The sequence below is a fragment of the Globicephala melas genome, chromosome 9, assembly GCF_963455315.2.
Source record: "Globicephala melas chromosome 9, mGloMel1.2, whole genome shotgun sequence".
NCBI lineage: Eukaryota > Metazoa > Chordata > Mammalia > Artiodactyla > Delphinidae > Globicephala > Globicephala melas.
Genome location: NC_083322.1, coordinates 47,969,387 through 47,979,095, shown reverse-complemented (window position 1 = coordinate 47,979,095; position 9,709 = coordinate 47,969,387). Strand labels below are relative to the sequence as shown.

The 9,709-nt window shown below is 38.8% G+C and overlaps 1 pseudogene; it reads left to right on the top strand.

Moving 5' to 3' along the window:
- The first annotated feature begins 8,120 nt into the window (after positions 1-8,120).
- On the top strand, positions 8,121-8,554 carry LOC115853936 (AP-2 complex subunit sigma pseudogene; annotated as a pseudogene).
- The last annotated feature ends 1,155 nt before the right edge of the window (positions 8,555-9,709 follow it).

Genomic DNA, 9,709 nt, shown 5'->3' with positions numbered 1-9,709 from the left:
AAGAAAAACATAGGAGGATAAAGGGCTAGAAAAGTAAAGCAAGAGAAGAGGGATGCTGTCTTGTGTAAAGTAGTCAGAGAAAGCACGTCTAAGGAGATGACATTTGAGCAGAGACTAGCATGAATCGAGGAAGGATGCTATGTGGCTGTCTGGAAGAACAACATTCCTGGCAGAGGTAACAGCACGTGCAAAGCATATTCTGAGGCAGAGGTACATTTACCTCAGTTTTTACTTTTTATTATGGAAACATTTAAACACATACAAAAGTAGATGGAATTGTAGAATGAACCCCATGGATCCATCACTCTGCTTCTATACTTCCAGCCAATTCACCAGCCTCCCCCCGCCTACTGGATTATTTGAAAGCAAATCCAAGACATCAGATAAATATTCAGTATGTATTTACAAAGGTACAAATACTTTTCTTTGACTTGACACTATATCATTATCACATAAAAATTATCAACAATTCCTTGATATCATCCGATATTCATTAGTGTTCAACTTCCCCATATGGGCTCATATATATTTTTACTAACTGGTTTGTTAAAATCAATTTTTAAATGCGGTTATCTGGAGTGTCTGAAAAATAGCAAGGAGTATAGTGTGGCTGGAAACAATAGAACTCAATACCATGTCTCACAGCCAGTTAAAGTAAGTGAAAGAAGGTGATCAGAGGTTATCAGGAGAAAATGAACAGGCTGGTGTTGGCCGGCAGAGATGCACAAGCTTCTGTTTGCATTTGTGGGGAGTATTGGTCTGTTTGCCCAGCCTCCAGAAGGAGCCATCTAGGAGATGAGATTGCCCCACTCCTGAGGTCCTTGAATTTTTTGCTCGCAGACACTCCTCAAAGTGGCCAGGCAGGAGAGAATACCAACATTTCTGCTCAGCACTGAACTGGGAACCTTTATACACCAGCTCTTCATTCTCACAATAACCCTGCAAGATACCAATTCTTATTTATAAAACATGAAACTGAGGCTCAGAGAGGTCAGGTGTCTGGTACGGTGTAGAGAACAGAACTGAGCACTGGCCTATATGACCCCAAAGCTGGTCTTCACTTCCTGATACTATGTATTATATATGCATTTGTTTATTGTTTGTCCCCACCCTACCACCGGAATATAAGCTCCACAGGGGCAAGGATCTTGTCTGTTTCATTCAGGCCTAGATAAAGTACCTGGCACATAGGAGAAATTAAAAATATTAATTCAATGAGTAAATGTACATGTTATATACTTGAGTCTCACAGGAAATGCTTTTGCAAGGATCATCTCTACAAATTTCAGGGTCTTCATGGCTCAGTACGAGACTTTCCACCTTCTCTCTACCTTCTTCAATTCCTTCTAGATCCACAGCTACATGCCACTGGTGGGAGTGTGAATTGATACAATCACTTCGAAAAAGCTTGGTACTAGCTTCTAAAATTGAACTTGCTCATCCTCTGAGGCTCAGCAATGCCGACCTCCACCCCTGCATTCCTAGACCTTATTCGTAGAGAACTTGTAACTGTTCACCAGGTGACACATTTGCAGCAGCATTGCTCATAATGGCAAAAAAATTAAAATAAAAACCCACTAAGCAACCCAAACATCCAAGGACTTTAGAGTGAATTCATACGTTTTGCTATCATCAAGCAGCAACACAGATAAATCGTAGAAACATAGCTTTGGGTTAAAAAAAAAAAAAATGAAGTGGCAGAAGACTAATTCAATATGATATTTTAATAAAGCACAAAACAAGGAAAATGAAACAGTACAAAGTTTAAAGATATATACATATGTGCCACAACTACTTTTTAAGTATTGGAAAAATAAACACAAAAATTGAAGATTGTGGCTACCACTGAAAAAGAGGCAGAGGCGAGGTAGGAGAAGAACATGTAAGTAGATGCAAAAAACCCCCAATAATGTTTAGTTCTTAAGTTTGGGTGGTGTGTTCATGGCTGCTTATTAAAATGCCTCAAATCTTAGATATAAACGACATGACTTCTTTTATATGTATCGGCTATCAAATAAGTGCGTAAATCAAGCCAGCCAGCCCAGGATGGAGCTGTGTGTGAAGGCACTATGTCTGTCATCCGCATAGACATCTGCTGGCTGCTGTCAGGAGTATACTTTGGGCATCTGGAAGCTGTTGTTTACTGCATCATTGGCGCCAAGAGGTGAGCTGAATCCCATAAGTGAGAAATGAAACACTCAAACTTGGAACTCCCAAGTACACATCTAGTAATTATGCACCAGAGAGGAGACTTCATTCAGGGAAAGAATAATTTATTTGTATCTAAACATTCCTTTACTGTTTAACAAGGTGGTGATCCCACTGAGAGGTACCAGGGATTTAAATGTGTTCTTTTATAAACATTTTTCTTCATACCCATTGTGTTGTATAAAACTGCCAATGATCATGCCTTAGATTCACTTGGACTCTTCTCCACATACAGGGAGGCACACAAACTCTCAACTACATATGTGGGATTAATGTGTCTGATAACACTTGCCTCATGTGAGAAAAGTCACTGATTTCATCACTCTTTCTAGCAGTTTCAGGACTCCTGGCAGCTCTTGCAATCTATAAATGGGGTAACTTCATTAATTCTAATTAAGTGTCAGAAATGAAAATCAAAAACACACATTAAGACTTTTCCCTTGATAAGGAATGTTAACAACATGTGACCTTAGCTGTGTGACAAAGACAATGCTTGTACTGCAGTCTACGGTGTCAGACTCTTGTGGAGAGTATTAAAAGTGCTCTGAAAAGGAAATTTCTTCATTATTTTTAATGATAAGTTTTAGACAAGAAAAATCTATAACTAGGCTTACTTTCGTCATAATGAAGATGAAGATTTATAAATCACCCAGAAGATATGATCAATGTAAATAAGCTGGTCATTTAGATACATTTATTTTTTGGTTTATATTGTCAATGAAAGTGCCTTTATCACATGAACCAGGTAACTGCTATATCTTTACCTTACTTTCTTCAGACAAGACACAGTGTCAATCATTGATCTAGGCTACAAGGCAATTTTCTTACAAAATTAAAAATAGCTTTTTAGTGGGATGGAGCAGCATGGCACAGGGAGATCAGCTCCGTGCTTTTTGATGACCTAGAGGGGTGGGATAGGGAGGGTGGGACGGAGGGAGACGCAAAAAGGAGGGGATATGGGGACATATGTATGCATATGACTGATTCACTTTGGTGTGCAACAGAAACTAACACTGTATTGTGAAGTAATTATACTCTAAAAAAGATCTATTTAAAAAATAGTTTTTAATAAACCAATTAAAGAAGGCTATGTGTGTATGCATAATATTACATATATATACACCACATATATAATATACATACATATATATGAAAAATGTATTTTTAAACTGCCCACTATTCTTAGAATAAGTAGCAACAGGTTTATAAAAATAGCAAACTGATTTTCTAGTAAATGAATTCACATGTAATTTAAAAAAATTATGGTCATCCAAAAATGGCACATTGCATAGAACATGATATACAGCAGTTATTTTGTTGCTTAAGGATCTGGTCACTTTCCTGGGACTATTTCTTACATTGTTATTAGTATTGTCCTTTATAAACTTTTGATTTTTAGGCATCATGATAATACAATATCTGTCCATCCATTCATTCAACAAATATTTATAAAATGCCAGGCATTTTGCTATGATAATGATTAAAGAGGATGCTTTACCTCACAGAACTTTCTACTTAGTGATGGAGAAAGATGTTAGTGAGATATCACAAAAAGAAACTTACAAAATGTGGATAAAGAAAAGGTATATGGTGCTTAAAGATTATAATAGGGTGAATACACCTTATTTAGAAAGGATCTCAGAAGGCCTCCCCCAGGACGTGATGTTTGATGGAGGAAGCCCAGATATATAAAATCAATGATTTGCATCTTATTTTCACTAGAATTCCTTTTAATGCCTGGTGTTTTGATAGAATCACTCTCAAAGATATATGATTAATTTTAATCAAATCTGCAAAAATTGATTACTTTGTGACAGGTAGCATGGAAAAGAACTAAAATAATGAAAGTTCTTGCCTTCAGTGAGTTTACTGAGTAGGGAGAAAAGCACAATAGGACAATATAAAACAAAACTTGATAAGCAAAATAAGTGATATACAAGCAAAAGCACAGAAGAAAAACTTTCTTCTAGTTAGTAGACTCTAAAATATTTTCAGCCACTGTGCGGCATATACTTTGGGCCTTGCATTGTAGGTGGGAATTTGAAGATAGACATGTGAGAGAAAGCATTTCTGTTAAATGTACAAATGGGAAAACATGAAATGTATTCTAGAAATTGTGGGTCCAGTTTGAGTCCTGTAAGAAGAAGTGGTGAGAGTTGAGGCCGGAAAGTTAGATTCGAATCAGCCTGTGACAGCTCTTGATTGCTATGCTGAGGTTTGTACAAGACTCAGAAAGTAGCAGAAGATAAATTATTGGATGCGTGCAACCAGCCCTGCTCAGCTCTCGCATTTCATAATGTAGCTCTGAGCCTAGGAAATGATAAACTCTGACATCCCCTGTTTCTATCTGTTCCTTAAGCTGATTAAAACAGAGACCAACTACTTGTATGCATTTGGAGAAACCCAAAGGGCTTGTGTCTTTGAGGTCAGGAACCTAGTCCTATTCATACTGTTATGTCTAGTACGTCACATAAGCTTGACCTGAGATTAATGTTTAATCATTGTTAGTTCCTGTATTTATCTTCTCAATCATTAGGTAGAAACCAATAAAAGAAGGACCAAAGCCGATAATATTCCCTTATATTTTTAAAATTACATTTAAAAAATCTGAACAGACATAATCAAATACAATGTACTGTATTAGGCTTTGGCTTGAAAAAAAAACAGGTGAAAAAGGCATTTTGGGGACATTTGGGGAAATTTGACTGTGGCCAGATACATGAGGATACTGTGGAATTATTATTCATTTTCCTAGATGCTTGCAACTAACTTTTAAATATTCAGCAAAAAAAATACATATATACACACACATACACAGATAAAGCAAACATACCAAAACATTACAAATTGTTGGATCTGGGTGAATGATATGCAAGTGTTCATTTTAGTATTCTTTTAACTTTATTATATGTTTGAAATTGTTCATAATAAAAAGTTAGGAAGGATTTAAATTCCAAAGATATATTCCACCAACACCTGAAATTAATATAATCTTATATCAACTATATCTCAATTTAAAAAATCACACACGGGCTTCCCTGGTGGTGCATTGGTTGAGAATCCACCTGCCAATGCAGGGGACACGGGTTCGATCCCTGGCCCAGGAAGATTCCCACACGCCGCGGAGCAACTAAGCCCGTGAGCCACAACTACTGAAGCTAACACGCCTAGAGCCCATGCTCCGCAACGAGAGAAGCCACCGCAGTGAGAAGCCCATGCAGCACGACAAAGAGTAGCCCCCGCTGGCTGCAACTAGAGAAAGCCCGCGCACAGCAACGAAGACCCAACACAGCCAAAAACAAATAAATAAGTAAATTTATTAAAAAAAAAAAATCACACACACTCAAATATACTTCATCAGTCAGCGTTCTTAGTTTCTAGTAAAGAAACCAACTCTGGCTAATTTAGGAAAAAGGTTTTTATTAAAAAGGTAATGGGTAGCTCACAGATTTGGGGACAGCTTGAAAATCATACTACCCCACACATCCTGTGAACTCCTCACTCTGTCCCCATCGACCTCACAACTTTTTCTGCCACTGATGCTGCAACGGCTGCCTTGTCTTCCTCTGGAGACAGAATATAGCTGCCATTGAACTGCTGCCTCTCCTGGGCCAGAATGGATTTTGTAAGCACCTGACTGGGGTAGCCCATGCCCTGACCACAAGGGAGTCTGAGAAAGCACGAATCTTACATTTCAGTTTCTATAGTCGAATGCTTAGCCTGCTTCATTAGGTGGGGGATTCTCCAGAAATAGCAAGGTGGTTCAGATATTGAATGGTGAAGAAGAGTAACAAAAGCCAACTGCTTCTGCAACTGATATAGAAGTCGGTGTTATTAAAGGTGAAAGTTACACTCCTTCCCAGAGGAAGTCACAATTTAATATGTATGTACGTATCTGTCTATCTATCTATCTCTCCATCTATCTAAAGTATTGATAACATACACAGACTTTTTTACATAAACAATAATAACATTTACTGACAATTGCCATGTACCAGATACCACTTTAATATATGTTTATATGAATTAACTAATTTAATGCCCACAGCGACCCCAATGATCCTATGATATAGAGACTAACATTATTATTTTTATTTCCCTTTGAGGAAACTAAAGTTCCCAGGTTAAGTATATTTAAACTATCCCAGTTCCCAGACATAGTAAGGGGTGGAGCCAGGATTATGAATCCAGATGGTGCTTATGCTCATTAAACACAGCTTCTCTGGTATCATTGTTTTATTATTTTCTTCATTCACTTATCAGTATATGATTGTCCATTTCATTCTGTTAATGGCTGAGTAATAAGGGCAATCGCAATTAATCTAATCATTCCCCTATTGATAAACATTCAGGTTGTCTGATTTTTCCCTAATTAAAACAATATTTCAATAAATGTCCTCTTAGACATTTTCTTTGTGCATATGTATAAGTATTTCCAAGAGTCCTAGAAGTGCAATTGCTGGGTCAAATTGTACAAGCATCTTAAAATTTATAGATATTGCCAAATTGCCTTCTAAAAACTTTTGTAACAATTTACATCCCACCTCTCTAACAGAGTATGAGTATCTGTCTCTCTTAACTGTTTTCTACATTTGTGACAATTTAATAGTGAAAAATATTTCGTTGTGATTTTAGTTTATATTTCCTTGATCATAGTAAACCTCAGCACCTTTTGTGTGTTCATTGGCTCTTTATATTTTACCCTCTATGAATTGCCCATTTACATTTTTACCTTGTTTTCTCCATTGGATAATCTTTTTCTTGATTTGAGGGTGTGCTTATATAAAAATCCTTTGTCTGTCATATGTTATCAATTGGTAAACTTTAAACTGAAAACTGAAGAATTTAAAAGCAATGAAAGTGTGTTACGTGTGTGTGAGTATGCAAACATGCACACTTCTCTATGATTAAAAATCAATCTCAGGGGAATTCCCTGGCGGTCCAGTGGTTAGGACTCTGTGCTTTCACTGCTATGGGTGCGGGTTCAATCCCCGGTTTGGGAACTAAGATCCCGCAAGCCGCGAGGTTCGACCAAAAAAAAAAAAAAAATCTGGGATGAAATCTGAATGAGGCCTGTAGTCTAGTTAAACAGTATTGTGCTAATGTCAGTTTCCTTGCTTTGATATTGTTAAATTAAATATTACCATTGGGGGAAGAGGAATGTTGAGTTTCCTAGAGCTGCTGTAATAAATCACTACAAACTAAGTGACTTAAAACAACAGACATTTACTCTTACATTTCTGGAGGCTAGAATTCCAAAATCAGGATGTTACCAAGGCCATGCTCTTTCTGAATGCTCTAGAAAAGATTGCTTCCTTGCCTCTTCTGTTGCTTTTAGTGGTTTGCCAAGAATTCCTGGCATTCCTGGGCTTGTAGATACATCACTCCCATGTCTGCCTCCATTGGCACATGGTGTTCTTGTTGTGTCTGTGTCTGTGTCCAACTTTCCCTCTTCTTATAAGGGCATCAGTCATTGGATTAAGGCCCACTCTAATCCAGGATGACCTCATTTTAACTTGATGTGAAAGGATGGTTTGAAGCCAGAAGCTGAGAGACTCAATGGAGATGTGTGCATTTATCAAGGTAAGAAGAGACCTGAGCTGGCACACAGGTAGGGAACGGCAAGGAAGGTATAAATGTGAGAAACATTCAGAAAGTAACATGTACAGGATTTGGTGACTGGTTGGATATCACAGAGCAAGTAAGAGAGAAAAATTGAGAAAAACTCCCAGGTTTCTGGCTAGAGAGCCTGGATGGTTGCGATGCCATTCACTGGCATGATGTGCTGGTGATTCTCCAAGTGCCCCACCAAGCTATTCTCCACCCTTTAGCCACTGCTTTGTGCCCCAGAAAACTGACCTTTGTGGACTGAATCACCTGGGAACTTTGACCTCTGGTTTCATGGGGTCTCTATGATCTGCTTCATCCCCATCCAGATCCTGGTGGGCAAGACACATCTGGTCGAGTGGTACATGCAGTTTGATGACAATGAGAAACCAAAGTTGATAGAAGAGGTGCACGCCACCAGAGTCACTGTTGGAGATGCCAAAACACCAACTTTGTGGAGTTCTGGAACTTTAACATCGTTTACTGAAACTATGCCAGTCTCTATTTCTGCATCTGGGTGGATGTCCATGACAACAACCCGGCTATCTACCACTTTGTGGAGATCTTAAACAAATATTGCAACAATGTTTGTGAATTGTCTGCTTTTACATCCAAGGTTTATTCGGTGACAGACTTGACATTGGTGACTAGCAAGATCTGTGAGACCAGCCAGATGAAGGTGCCGAAACGGCGGCTGAGGCTGCAGTCCCTGGAGTCCATGCCTGGGGACCATCTCTGACAGCCCCTCCTCAAGTGCGCAGGAGGAAGACTCCCAGCTAGGTCTGGGTCTCAAGAGAGGAGACCGCACCCTACTGCCTCCAGGCCCCAGATGCCCTTAGAGGCCACCTTTGTGTGTACTGAGTAACTGTGCTGTCATTGTGTGATACTGTCAGTGTGTGTGTACAGACCCCTAATAAACTTGTGGTCCCTGCCTGAAAAAAAAAACCAACCTGAAATCAAATCAGGTTGGATATGGCCACAGCTTCTGTTAGGCAGCTCTTCCTCCACAGGCAGGTAACATCTCTCTCCTCTGGCCCCTTGAGGGCATAGCAGGGATAACAGCTTCTGTTGCTAGAGAACCCTTATTGAATAATCTCTTAAACCCTTCACTAAACTCTCTTCAGTGACTTCTTGAGCGTATTATCTGTTTCCTGCCAGGACCTTGATTGGTACGGAATGTGAATAAAGGGGAAGGTGGGGTGAAGTGAGGAAAGGATTACAAATTCACTTTAAGAAACACTGAGTTTAAGGGAATTCCTTTTCCTGATGCTTCCACTGCAGGGGGCACAGGGTCAATCCCTGGTCTGGGAACTAAGATCCTGCATGCCACATGGCATGGCCAAAAAAATTTTTTTAAATAAATCAAAAAATAAGAACATTGAGTTTAAGGTGTTTGTGTGACATCCGAGTGTCAACGTCTATATGGAACTAATGCCAGGAGGAAAGCCTGGACTGGGATATCGATCTGGTAGCCATTGATAAAAGTATTAGTATATTTGGCAGTTGAAAATAAGTACTAATAATAGGAAATAATTTAAAGCTCAAGGGACAGAAGGCTAGACTCAGGGAAAGATCAGTATTTAAGGAGGCAACTGCGAAATGAGAAGCCTGCAAATGAAATTGAGAAGGAACGTTCAGAGAAGGAAAAGAAAGATGAGGATGCAATCCTGTCGTAGAGGAGAGGTAAGGAAAAGTTTTAAGAAGGAAGGAGTGAACAGTAATATCAAGAATATCAACCAAAAAAAAAAAAAAAGAATATCAACCTCTTGATTGAAAAGTTCTGAGAATTGAAAATTAGGCTGGGAAATCTTAGGGTTATGGATGAGCTTATCATGAGAAGTTTCAGTGGACTGGTAGGGTTTGAGCATACTCCATGGTGTGAGGAATGAATGGT